At 37.6% G+C, this 12,826-nt stretch overlaps 1 long non-coding RNA gene across 4 annotated transcripts in view; it reads right to left on the reverse strand.

Moving 5' to 3' along the window:
- The window catches only part of LOC107877458, a 21,722-nt gene extending 8,902 nt beyond the window's left edge, over positions 1-12,820 (reverse strand). For 2 of the 4 annotated variants that reach the window (XR_007050760.1, XR_007050761.1), the window contains exons 1-2: positions 11,660-12,820; positions 11,428-11,517 (exon numbers count right to left, since the gene is read on the reverse strand). This is a non-coding gene — a long non-coding RNA (uncharacterized LOC107877458). Of the gene's footprint in view, positions 1-11,427 lie in introns of all 4 variants that reach the window. The other 2 variants (XR_007050762.1, XR_007050759.1) reach the window with 1 other exon arrangement.
- Positions 12,821-12,826: the final 6 nt, after the last annotated feature.

The following is a 12,826-nucleotide window of genomic DNA, read 5'->3' on the forward strand; positions in this document are numbered from 1 at the left end:
TCCCCTTAAACCTATAAATGGTTGGCTATGGATGATACTTGCAAGTAAGGTTGGTATGACGATACCAATATCAATGGCCTCAGTTAATAAATGGATAATGGTTTGGTTATTTGGAAATTGGTTTTAATTGGGCAATAATGGCGGGAGGTGTAGCTAAGTCGTGAAAGGTAGAGGTCCCGGGGGGACCAAAATTGAAAACTCATATTTGCCGATATGAGGTTGGTCTTGGTGACCGTTTGCATGATGTCACACTACATTTAGGGGATGTACTAGTCATCCCAAGGGTTTTTTCCTGGTCGTGTGGCTACATGCACTGTGGCCCTTTCAGCAGGGGGGTTGAACTCATATAGCCCATGGGTAGTTTAGGACGACAAAGCCACAGAACCCAAGGCATGCTAAGCCCGGTCCCTTTTCCCGGCATGGTTATATATATATAACCACGGTTGTGTGCATATGAATAGTTTTACTTGATTATATAAATGACATTATTTTATCCGTACCCTGAGATGATACTAGCGGTCACTCGCTAACCCCATCTACTGGCAGTTGTATACCCACACTATGTAGGAACCAGCTGTTCTACTTCTCCTACACAGTGATTGACTCACTCAGGATCAGCATTTGGACTGAAGTGGTGATCTTCCATCCTTTTGGAAGGCTCTATTTATGTTATGGATATTTCTAGACACTTTGATTTTATTTTGGATATTGGTTTTGGCTATGGTTGGGGGCATGTCCCGACTGGATTTTATTACTCTTTTGGTTAGAAGCTTTATGGTACTTCTATGGATTGGAATGGGCGGGATCGGTATAGGTGTCAGCCTTGGCATAGGAATAAGCTATGAGGATGGCATCATCGGACATAATTTCTCACTATTCCATCATATTTCATTTTGGGGATAATTATATTATGTTTTGGAACATCCTTGGTTATGGCCTGGGTTATGGCCCTTGTTTTAGTATGGTTTAGTTTGGTTGGATTATTGGTAAGGTTTGGTTAGACTCGGTTGGGTCAGTCACGGTTGTGATCTTATCCTAGAGTCTTTATATGAGCTGTTAAACTATGTTGTTACATGCTCGAAATTCAGCCAACTCAGGGCAGGCGACTGAAGGTTGGGTTGGTTAACGGGGGTAGTCTCAGGTCCTAGTCGGACTTGGGATGCCCATTACGACAAAGCCCCAGGGCGGGTCATATCAAGTTGGTATCAGAGCCTAGGTTCATGGTAAATTGGGAGTCCACAAAGTCGTGTCGAGTAGAGTCTCTTTGAAGGATGTGTAGCGTGCCACATTCATAAGGGAAAGGCTATAAGGCATTTAGGAATGTTTCACTTTCTTGGTATTCTATTTTCAAGCTTGGATTCTCAGTCCTGGAATCTTCTCTAGTCCTTGTTTGTTCGTCTTTCAGATCATGCCTCATTGATCTGGAACACAAGGAAATTCCTCTATCCCGTCTGGGGTAATGTTGAAAGGGTGCATCCTACTGTTGGGGTTCATCTTCGATCTCACGATCCTATCCCCGATTGTTTTGGAGTTCCACCGGTTTCTACTGGTCCTCCTCAATGTGAGGTGACTAATGCGGAATTCCATCAGTCTATTCATGCTATTACTAAATTGGTTGTTGCTTAGGCTGAGCGGCGTGTGTCTGGTGATTTGTTTGCTCAGGCCACAAGGGTTGGCCAATTTATGAAGTTGAGTCCTCCCATTTTTTTTGGAATAAGGTTAAAGGAGGATCCACAGGGCTTCTCGGATGAGATAGAGAAGATATTTCAGGTGATGCAGACTACCAATGTGGAGGGGGTAAACTTTACAACTTATTAGCTCAAGGAGGTTGCATATCAGTGGTATAAAGAGTGGGATAGGGATATATGAGAAGTGGAGGAGTCATACTTATAGGATGCCTTCTCTGGTGCTTTTTTGGATCGTTTCTTTCCCCAAGAGTTGAGGAAAGCAAAGATGGTGGAGTTTGTGAACCTCAAGTAGGGGAGGATGTCTGTCACAGAATGTCTTGAATTTTCACCAATTGTCAAGGTATGCTCCTGATTTAGTTGCTGACATGCAGGTTAGAATGAGGAAGTACACTTCTGGGTTGAATTGGGATTTGATTTTGGAGAGCAAGACTGCCTTACTGATTAAAGATATGGATATCTTTAGGTTGACTATTCATATATAGCAGGTAGAGGATGAGAGGAGGAAACAACCAGAGTTTGGGGATAGGTCGGGAAAGAGGAACAGGTTTTTTGACCAGGGAAGTGTTCAGTCTCAGGGTGGTCAAGATGGTGGCAAGTGGCAGAAGAAGTGGGGAGTTCTGGTTCTTACTCTTCTGCTAGTGCTCCTTACCAGTTGGGCAACACATATCATCATGGTGGTGATAATATTCGGGTGTAGGGTGCCTAATCTCAGGCAAGCGGAGGTCAGTCAGATTTTTCATGCCCTCCTTGTCGATTTTGTGGTCGTCCTCATTGTGGTTATTGAGATGAAGGAAAGGACAAATTCTTCAAGTGTGGCCAGGCAGGCTATCGGCTTAGAGATTGTCCGGTTAATAAAGTTGCTACAGGGGCGAATAAGATTCTGGTGGCTTCATCTCCTGCTCCTACACCTGATGGTGTTGCATCTGCTTCTGTTACTGCTCTTGGTTCTAGTATTGGTCGAAACAGGTTGTATGCTTTGGCGTCTCGATAGGAAACCGAGTCATAACTTGATATCGTTACTGGTATGTTACAGTTTTTCTCTTATGACGTATATTATTTGCTGGATTCGGGGTCTACTCTCTCCTATGTGACTCCTTATGTGGCTGTATATTTTGGTTTCGATTTTCAAGTTATTTCGGATCTTTTTTCTGTTTCTACCGCAGTGACTCGGTTATTGCTAAGAGAGTCTATAGGGGATTGTGGTATCTGTTGGTGGCAAGAAAACCTTGGTGGATCTGTTGAGTTGGATATGGTGAATTTTGATATTATACTAGGGATGGACTGGTTACACTCTTGTTACGCGTCCTTGGATTGTCAAACCCGTAGGGTTATCTTTAGGTTTCCTGGAGAGTCGATTATAAAATGGAAGGGTGTTTCTTTAGCTCCTAGGGGGAGATTTATTTCTTATCTTAGAGCTCGGAGGTTAATCTATAAAGAACATCTTTATCACATGGTCCGGGTTAAAGATTCTAATTTGGAAGGTCCTTCTTTCCAGTCGGTTCCAGTGGTTAATGAGTTTCCCGAGGTCTTTCCGGATAATTTTCCTAGTGTTCCTCTGGATAGAGAAATAGAGTTTGGTATTGATCTAATTTCAGACACTCGTCCAATTTATATTCCTCCATATAGAAGGCAATGACAGGTTTGTGGTTTACCGCGTTGCATCTTGGGTAGGGCTTGATTGTGTGTTGATGCAGCATGGAAAGATGATGAAGGTGCATGAGAGAAATTATCCTACTCATAATTTGGAGCTGTTGGCGGTTGTGTTTGCTTTGAAAATATGGAGGCATTATTATTTGTATGGTGTTCACATGGATATCTTTTTAGATCATAAGAGTCTACAGTATGTGTTCACCCTAAAAAAGCTTAATCTCAGGCGGAGGAGATGGCTTGAGCTTCTCAAGGATTATGATATGAATCTTCACTATCACCCAAGTAAAGCTAATGAGGTTGCTGATGCTCTTAGCATGTTATCCATGGGGAGTTTGACTCATGTGGAGGAAGGAAAGCGAGAATTGGTGAAAGATATTCACCGTTTGGCTAATCTTGGGGTTCAACTCTTGAACTCCAAGGATGTTGGCGTGATGTTGCAAAAAGTGGTTCAATCATATCTTGGTGCATAGATTAAGGAGAATTAAGTGTTGGATCCTACCTTGATAAAAATCAAGAGTGACGTCGGTGGGCAAAAGGAAGTGGTGTTGGTACTTTATGGTACCAAGAGGGTTGTGTGTTCCTAATTTCGACAGTTTGCGACAAAGGATTTTAGCTGAGACGCATGATTCGCGCTATGTTGTTCATCCCGACTAGACTAACAACAACAACAAAAAACCCAGTATAATCCCACATAGTGGGGTCTGGGGAGGGTAGAATATACGCAGTCCATACCACTACCTCTGAAGAAGTAGAAAGGCTGTTTTCGATAGACCCCCGGCTAAGGAAAGGGACCACGATCGAAGTCCAAACATCTAAAGCATACAACATGATAAAATAAACATGTTACAACAACCACAAAAAGGACATTAACCAACAAAGGCACCCAACCAACCCTAGCACTACCAACCAAGCTACACAAAACACTTCTAGCGCCCACCTATTGCCTGACCACACCCCTTAACACTCTACCCTAATACTCTTCCTCCGAACCTTCCTATCGAGGGTCATGTCCTCGGTGAGCCGTAATTGCTCCATGTCACTTCTAATCACTTCTCTCTAGTATTTCTTAGGTCTACCCCTACCCCGCCTAAAATCATCTGAGGCCAACCTCTCACACCTACGAACTGAAGCATCTGTGCCCCTTCTCATCACATGCCCAAACCATCTCAACCTCCCTTCCCGAATCTTATCCTCCACCGATGCCACTCTCACCTTCTCCCGGCTAGACTAAGATGTATTATAATCTAAAGAAGATCTATTGTGGAATGGTATGGAGAGAGACGTGGCTGATTTTGTGGCCAAGTGCATGGTGTGTCAACAGGCTAAAGTTGAGCACATGAGGCCAGAGGGGTTGTATCAAGAGATTGATTTGCCCGAATGAAAGTGGGAACTGATCAATATAGACTTCGTTACCGGTCTTCCTCGATCTAGGAATCAATATGATTTTATTTGGGTCATCGTGGATGGGATGACTATGCGCACTTTTTGTCAATGCGGACTACCTTCTCGGTAGGGGATTATGCGAAGCTGTATCTTTAGGAGATTTTGAAGCTGCCTTGGGTGCCTGTTTTGATTATTTCTGATCATGGCATGCAGTTTACATCTCACTTCTGACAGTCTTTTCGGAGAGGGTTGGGGACTAAGGTGAGTTTGAGTACTGCTTTCCATCTGCAGACGGATGGGTAAGCAGAGAGAACTATTCAGACATTAGAGGCTATGCTTCGGTCCTGTGTAATTGATTATGGTGGCAATTGTGTTGAGCATTTAACTTTGGTGGAGTTTGCTTACAACAATAGCTATTATTCTAGTATTGGCATGGCCCCGTTTGAGGAATTGTATGGTAGGAGGTGTAGATCTTCTATTGGTTGGTTTGAGCTTGGTGAGGCAGACGTTTGGTCCCGACTTGGTTTACCAAGCTATGGAGAAGGTGAAGGTTATTCGGGATAGGCTTAAGGCTGCCAAAGTCGCCAAAAGTCCTATGCGGATATTAGGCGTAGAGACTTGAAATTTGAGGTTGGGGATAAGGTTTTCTTCAAGGTATCTCCCATGAAAGTAATAGTGCAGTTTGGCAAGAAGGGGAAGCTCAGTCCCTGGTATGTTGGTCCTTATGAGGTTTTGAGAAGAGTTGATAATGAAGCTTATGAGATGGAGTTGCCTTCTAGCTTAAGCTTGGTTCATCCGGTCTTTCATGTTTCCATGCTGAGGAAGTGCATTGGTGATCCTTCTTCGGTTGTTCCTTTGGACGGACTGGGTATCACTGATTCTTTGTCTTATGAAGAAGTCCGGGTTAAGATCTTTGATAGGCAGGTTCGTCGGTTACGGACTAAAGATGTGGCTTCAGTTAATGTTTTTTGGCGAAACCATAAGGTGGAAGAAGCTACATGGAAAGCGGAAGAGGACATGAAGTCCAAATATTCGTATTTGTTTTATGCTCCTAGGATTCATGTGGAAGGTATAAGTCTTCAACACATCTTTACTTTCAAAGTTTGTTAAATGAAAGATTAATATCTTTGCCTCTTTGTTTTCGAACTTTGTTAAAGATTGGGAATATATAAGATAATACAAATGACTCGTGCGTGTAGTTACCCCTACTTTGTCTGCCATTTGGGGACGAAGGTTCCTAGTAGGGGAGACTGAAACACCCTAGTTTATGGACCTTAGAAAATTTCCTAGAATTTTGATCTCTGGACCCAATACGACTCATGAGTACGAGCCGTATGTTGGGGTACAGATGGCATGATCCAGTCGTATACTGACCAATGATGGTTGGTGGGATGAATTTTGGTTACTAGAATGGTTACGGCTTTGGGGTACGAGTCATATTGGTGGTTACGGATTGTTTGGTTCCTCAACTTAATCTTAGGCTTGGTTATTTAGGTTAGATCTGAGTACGAGTGGCTCACCGTGAGCCGCAAGCCAGGGTACGAGTCGTACCCAGGACTCATATGGTGGACAATGTCTAAATCTTCCTTGGGTTTAAATCTGACAGGGGTACGAATGAAGGGTACGAATCGTATGCTGCCAATATGATTATGCTGGATGGTGTTGGATTCAATGGTTGAGACAGGATACGGGTGGGGGATACCAATCGTATTGAAGGGTATGACTCGTGTGGGTCAGTCGTATCCCTGTGACGAGATTTTGCTGCAACTTAAGTGAGGGTATTCTGGACATTTTCCTACTTATCCTAGTAAGGCCCCATGACTTCTAACCTATCTAGGAGGTTATTTATCCTATTATTCCATTCATTAACACTTGGACACTTCTCAAAAACACACAAATTCTCTCAAGAGCTTTTGGGCAAGGGAAGCTAGGGTTTCAACTAGAGGATCAATCTGGGTTTGTCTTGGTGATTTCTTTCCATCACCATCTTAGTTTAACGCATGTTCTCTTTCCTCATTGTTAATTTTATCTAGAGGCATGGTTTCTTTGAATGTTTTCATGATTTCATTGATTGTATGATTTTGGTTTTCAAATATGATTTGGATGTTTTGATATTAAATGGTTGGCTATGGTTTTCCATGATTTTAATTATGCTTTTATATGTATTAATGGTGTTTTGGATAATTGGGTTACATGGGAATGGTTTAATGGTAATTGGAATTGGCTTTGGTCATATTATGCCCTCAATATGTTTGACAAAATGCTTATAAAGATATGTTCATTACATTAACTACTTTTAATGGAACTCTTGCATGTTTTAAAACTTGGTAAAGGAATTATGCATGATTTAAATGGCTTGGAATGGAAATGGCTAATGGTTTTGCTTGAGGGGTACTTGGAATCTCCTGAATGGTTAAATATGGTATATGGAAGGGCACTTTAAAGTCCCCTTAAACCTATAAATGGTTGGCTATGGATGATACTTGCAAGTAAGGGTTGGTATGACGATACCAATATCAATGGCCTTGGTTAATAAATGGATAACGGTTTGCTTATTTGAAAATTGATTTTAATAAGAAAATAATAGTGAGAGGTGTAACTAAGCCATGAAGGTGGAAATCCCGGGGGACCAAAACTGGAAACTCATATTTGCCGATATGAGGTTGGTCTTGGTGACCTTGTGCATGATGTCACACTACATTTGGGGGATGTACTAGTCATCCACAGGATTTCTTTTCTGGCCGTGCGGCTACACGCACTGGGGCCCTTTCAACAGGGGGAGCTAAACCCATATAGCCGGTGTGCATATGGATGGTTTTACTTGGTTTTATAAATGACATTATTTATCCTTACCCTGATATTATGCTAGCGGTCACTCGCTAACCCCGTCTATTGGCGGTTGTATACCCACACTATACAGGAACCACTTGTTCTACTCCTCCTACACAGTGATTGACTGAGGATCAACATTTGGACTGAAATGGTGAGATTCCATCCTTTCGGAAGGCTCCATTTCATGTTATGGATATTTCAAGACACTTTGATTTTATTTTGGATATTGGTTTTGGCTATGGTTTGGGGCATATCCCAACCAGATTTCATTACTCTTTTGGTTACAGGCTCTGTGGTACTTCTATGGGTTGAAATGGGCAGGATCGGTATAGGTGTCAGCCTTGGCATTGGAATAAGCTGGGAGACTGGCATCATCGAACTTAATTTCTCACTGTTCCATCATATTTCATTTTGGGGTTAATTATATTATGTTTTGGAACATCTTTGGTTATGGCCTGATTTATGACCCTTGTTTGGTATGGTTGGATTATTGGTATGGGATGGTTAGACTTGATTGGGTTGGTCACGGTTGTAATCTTATTCCATTCTTTATGCAAGCTATTACACTATGTTGTTACATGCTCGAAATTTAGCCAACTCAGGACAGGCGGCTGGAGGTTAGGTTGGGTAATGGGGGTGGTCTCCGACCCTGGTCGAACTTGGGATAACCATTACGACAAGGCCCTAGGACGGGTTATGTCAAAAATGCTAGTTCTTAAGATACCACTTGGCATAACCTCATGCTAGAATAAACTACTCTCTTTTATTATATATACGAGATAATTAAGGGGCTTTTTACGGGCCCAATATTATAACTTTATATATATTTTAATTAATTTTTTGAAAAAATTAATTACTAATTATTTTAATTAAATATAATAGAAAATGATAATAGTGATCACACTTACACTTTTTATTTTATAAAATCTATAAATTACAACTTATTTACCTATTTAACCTTAAAATACAATATGCTCTAATGCATATTTTTATTTCAGGTCTAACATATTCTCTTGAATTAAACAACTATTTTTAATGTTTTTCTACTTTTGGCTTTACTTGAAAATATACACGAAAATAAATTAAAATTATAAATGCCAATATATTAAAGATTTATTTGATTTAACAATAATTTTTTTGACATAATTATTTGATAATTAACAAAAATAAATATCTTAAAATAGGTTAATGATTATAAATTTTAACCCACTAAATTGCAAGTAAAAAAAACTAATTACTGCATTATATATTTTTAAGATGTGATTAATTAATTCCGCATAATTCTTATAAATTTGCTTGTAGAATTTCATGTGTGACAATATTTATTGCGATAAAAAGTATTAATATTTAGAAAGTTGGAGCATTGAAAGTAGTGGCGGAGTCACTATTTTCACTTAAAAATTTTGAGATATAAAAAAGTAAACATACGAAGCAGTAAAAAAATTCAACATCTACCATATAAAAATAAAAATTCTTTTAGTTCTATGTAAACAATATAATAGTTTATGGAAAGGAATTCGAATGAAGCCAATAGCCTTATTTAACTCCATCCTTGATTGAAAATACATATGATTGCAATAGATAATTTCTTTGTATAAATTTAAATTTATTTGAAATAGTACTTTGTACATAATATAGTTGAATAAATTGACATTTAAAATAAGAAAAATCGTTATTAGCCACATAACAGCCCATAAATGGAGAACACATAAGCTAGAAAGAAAGAAATGACCAATGAAATTCTTTATTTGAGATGACTGTGATTCTACTACTAGCTATGAAATTACATTAATGCCCTAACTCACATTTCTATATAGTAACAACAACACAACAACAAACCCAGTGTATTCCCACCTAGTGGGGTCTGGGGGGGTAAGATGTACGCAGTCCATACCTCTACCTCTGATAAAAAAATTATATTAATACCCTTGTTCGTCCCCTAACTCACATTTCTATATAGTAGAAAAAAAAATTGATCTTTTATTCAACATTCATGATATTCAGCCACAACAACAACAACAACAATATACCAGTATAGTCCCACAAAGAAGGATTTGGGAATATAGAATGTACGCAGACCTTACATCTACCTCGAACGTGAGATAGAGTTGTTTCCAATCAATTCTGATTCAAAACAAAAACGGTATGGAATGAAATTCAGCCATTAAAATAGAAAATCTAAAAAGAACTGAAAACAAATTCGAGTAAATTTTTTTTACACGCTTAGGGGTCGTTTGGTTGGAAAACAAGTTATGATGAAATTAGTTATATTTGAATTAGTTAAACTTGGATTATTCATCCTCGGATTAGTTATCATATTATTATTTTTTAGTGGTTGTTTGGTTTATGGTACTAAAAATAATATATGTTGCATTCTTCCTAAGAATAAATAGATTGTTTGCAAAATGCCCTTCATCTTATTTGGCTTTATTATTTTCCTTCATATTAAACCATAATTTTTTTTAATCAACTTTAGTAGTATCTTTTTCCAAAAATACATGTTAAGAAATTTATGTTGATATTTCTTAAACGTGTATGAAGCTTTAATATTTCATGTTAAATTACTTATTTTGTCCTAAATTCTATAAAATGTTGATAATCCCATTTTTTGTTAAAAAAATTCATCATCAAAAAATGTGAAAAAGAATTACTCTCATTTTTCATTATTTAATATCATTAATTTTTGAACATTTAAATTCTATTTTTTAAAAAAATTAATTTTTCAAATATTTTTAGCTATATATAAAAAATAATTTTTAATTTAATAATTAAGCATGTACTAAGTTAGAAAGAGTGTGTCAAGATACTTTAATTTTGTTCATGATAAATTTGTTTGGAAAATAAAATTTTGAAGTAAAATTAATAAACATTTCTATAAAATAGAAAGACAATAAACCCTTGGATCAATTTTGAATTTGATTGTATAACTAGTTTTATGGTCACTGTCAATTTTCATGGCTCATGACTTTTGTAGCATTTAATAAGTTCAAATAATTGTTCAAATTTATCAAAGTGGATAAAAAATTGTAGAGTAATTAAAATTTAAATTACAGATAAAATTGACAAAAAAATTGATGTGAGGATTACCAAAATGTCAAATTCTCTCTTGTATATAGTAATGATCGTGACATTAAAAGAAAGTTAAAGATTTTTTTATTTTGAAAATTGGTGGATGTTTCTAGAAATATTTTGGAGAAGAGAGGATATTTTTGAAGTGAGTTTAATGAATGCTGAAAAGATGATTTTACCCTTGGTCGTCCTTAAACTCATCCTTCTATAATACTAGATAGATATGCCCGTGCTGTGCAGGGCCCAACATGTAAGCTGATGTATCTTTGTAAATTTTTATTTAGGACGAAACAACACCAGAAATTTAAGCTTCCATTTGCCTATCATGTGAATAAATTCATCTATAATTAAATAAGAAACAATGCTATCTTAGATCAAATATACATATGATATGAGAAGCTAAAAGAAAAAATAATACACCAATTTAAATAGATAATTATAGTAGGAGTACTAAACTCCCATATTAATCTAGAGTACAAGTCACTTTCCAGAAGAAGAAAAGGTGAGAAGAAAATTGAGGTCTTAGATTAAGAGGCATAATCCAACTTTAGTAATTCTCATGATTTTTACTCCTCACCAGACATGAAACATTGAGGCTCAATTCTCATTTTGCCTTTGCTACTGTGAATCTTCTCAATGCTTTTAGCAATTATTAATTTCTTCACTCCCTACTAGTTCTCAAAAGGCACATAATTTATACCAAAATCAAATTTTTTTTCCAAATAGTAAGTGGAGGTAATAGGGAGAAACGAGAGACAAATTGGTAGCAGAAGCATGTTCTGGAAGTAACTGTATACTCACTCACCTTTGAGCTTTTCTAAGGCACTACTCATTGATTTCATCTCTTGTACTTGGTAGTTTAACAGATTTGTTAGCTCCTCAAGGTACCTTTTCTCTGTGGAGAACAACAGGTCAAATTGGTAGAAAGATTTCATTGCAAAATACTGATGATTGGATCAGCTTAGCATGGTTTATGCACTAAGAAGCAAGGGAAAAAAACTGTTTCGGTATTAATGTAGAGAAGTTTACCAACAAACCTTGAGTTTTTGATGCCAACATCTCCTGGCTTACACAGGCCACATTCTACTGCTTTTGCAGTAACAATACTTCTTCTTCTGCTAAACTTGACCTTCCCTTCATAGCGCCTTTTTCATCTTCTTTTTACAAGAATCTGAAAGGACTTTCAGGAAGTATGTAGGTTCTCCAGAGTCTTACCACCTATAAATGTCTCATATAGAACTTTGAATAGAAAAGTTCCTTTCGCCTCCTTTCGAAAGATTGACATTTGTGGTTTGCTCAATTGAGTAGACATCTATGGCAAATTAATTAATAACTAATACCACAGTAAAGAAAACAAGAATTCTCATTTCAATGGTATTACTTTTTAACTAGAAAAAAGAAACAATTTTAGCCTTCAGCCCATCCTCATACTGGAGGAACTAACTTGGGTTTATATATACATTGAGCACCTCAGCCGACACTCTTAATCACTCTTAGTAGATCAATGGAGGTCTCAACAAACACTATTATTAGTTGATTATTTACTTGGTGACGATCTTAACATGCAAAATTTTGTTTCTACCAGAGGATATTTTATCTCGTACCAACACACATTCAATATTTATACTCTGGCAACATAACTAATGATTAGAAACACTTTACTCAAACAAATATGTGTGGATCAAAATCAAATACAATTATAGACGGACATGTCCATAAAAAGAAGAACAACAAGGGACAAACGAGAAAATCTGCACAGACATTTCTAGTATAAATATAAGAAAATTTGGCATCTCCTTTAGCAATAGTAACCCGACGAACATTGATGTAGTTTTGGAGGACGAATTGAACAAAGCTAAATCCCTATAAGTAGATTAAAATAGGGAATCACATCCATACAATATCCACATAATAAAGGACTAAAAGTAGCCAACTATCCTAATAAAGCACCCACCATGAATCTGATTTGAGGTTTTGAACATGATGATTGATTCTAACAATCTGTAGTGCATGCTCACACAGGCATTTACCAGCTTGTGGATCTGTCATGTGCATTATATAGATGGCTCTCATATCTTATTAAAGACATGTTTCAGATACTGCAGCGTTCTTGTGCAAACTGAATAAATTCTTGGTGCTTTCTTTCAGACCCTCTCTTTAGCAACTTGGCTTGTGGGAATAGAGCACCTATTATAGATCTATCA

The sequence above is a fragment of the Capsicum annuum genome, unplaced genomic scaffold (genome assembly GCF_002878395.1).
Source record: "Capsicum annuum cultivar UCD-10X-F1 unplaced genomic scaffold, UCD10Xv1.1 ctg61776, whole genome shotgun sequence".
Lineage (NCBI taxonomy): Eukaryota > Viridiplantae > Streptophyta > Magnoliopsida > Solanales > Solanaceae > Capsicum > Capsicum annuum.